The 1287-nt window shown below is 44.4% G+C and overlaps 1 long non-coding RNA gene across 1 annotated transcript; it reads left to right on the top strand.

Annotated features, from left to right (window-relative positions):
- Positions 1-627: 627 nt before the first annotated feature.
- Positions 628-1287, top strand: LOC141815809 (uncharacterized). The gene is made up of 3 exons (XR_012600612.1): positions 628-781; positions 863-960; positions 1225-1287. It is a non-coding gene; the product is annotated as an uncharacterized LOC141815809 (long non-coding RNA).

Raw genomic sequence — 1287 nt, 5'->3', positions numbered from 1 at the left:
ATACCAGATTTAAAAGCCCATATGGTGATTAAAGCCCAACCTATTTAAGCCCAACCCATTTAGTTAATGGATTAAAGGGTTAAGGGATTAGTGGGTTAAAGGTTTGGATCCGAATCCGTTAAGAACCAATAAAAGCTACAGTAGCCGAAGGTTTCCTCTCACTCGCGATCTCGGTTCCCTCATCGCGCGACGCCGCTGCTCTGCTCGGATCTTCGCCGAAGCAGTGAGACGAACGCCAGCCGACGCCAGTGCCATTTGAAGCTAAGGATCATCGGCGATCGGAGCTAGTGGTGGCTGGCTTTTGAGCGAACGGAGGTGTGCCGTCGGCGGCGATTTGGGCGAACGCGAGCGGTGGCAAATCGGAGAAGAAGGAGGTCATCGGTAAGGGTTCTTAGTTGGATTTCGGTTTGTGCTCGGATTCTGAACTTAGATCTAGGGTTTCGTCGGATTTCAGGTCCAGCTTGGATTGAGTTGTTATTGGATCCGGTGGTGGTTCGCTGATTCGCGGCAGCAAGGAGATTAGGAAGAACAGGTGCTTAATCTCTAATCCAGGGTCTAGTCTCGCGGTAAGTCTTTGAATTCGGTTTTACTTGGATATTGAGGTGCTTGTCGGTTTCACAGATTGGGGTTGCGATCCGTTTGGATTGGTAGGAGTTCGCTGATTCCAGTTGCAAGGAAGAACTGATCTAGAGTTCATTGGGTGTTCTGTGGATTTTCTCATCCATTGAGCAGGAGGGAGTTAGGGCGATGAGGCTGGGAAGCTGAGGGAAAGTATTGATTAGTAAGTTGATTTCTGTTGAATCCCTAATTTATCTGGATGGCTTTGAATTCCTGTAGAGTTTGATTTGTATTCCCTTCACAGCTTGGATCTGGTATTGGTAGCTTCTTTGAGTTGCTGCCGTGAAGGAAGAAGAAGAGGGATTGGATTGGAGGAGGAAACAAAGTAGAACATAGATTGAGGTAAACTCTTCGTTTATTTCAGTGTGATTAGTTTGATAGATTAAGGTTGCTGATGTGGGTAGTTAATGGATTTGGATTAAGGTGATGAATTGATTTATGTTGGGAGGTTAGTCTAACCTATGTAAAGGTTTAGGATTAAATTGACCAATCAATGAGATGATCATTAACCAAGGGTTAGGATTAGTTGGATGGTTTATATTAAACTATGAGGTTTAATTACTGTAATTTGATACGGTATTAAGTGTGTTTTGTTGTTTATTGTAGGACCTTGACTTGACTGGTCCTACTACTTGGAGTATATTTTCTGGGGGATTCTGGTGTTGACAG

The sequence above is a fragment of the Curcuma longa genome, unplaced genomic scaffold (assembly GCF_044706935.1).
Source record: "Curcuma longa cultivar G26 ecotype Majalengka, Jawa Barat unplaced genomic scaffold, ITB_CL_G26_1.1 contig_10737, whole genome shotgun sequence".
Taxonomy (NCBI): Eukaryota; Viridiplantae; Streptophyta; class Magnoliopsida; order Zingiberales; family Zingiberaceae; genus Curcuma; species Curcuma longa.
The sequence above is the reverse complement of the archived record's forward strand: the minus strand, read 5'-3'. Positions and strand labels throughout refer to the sequence as shown.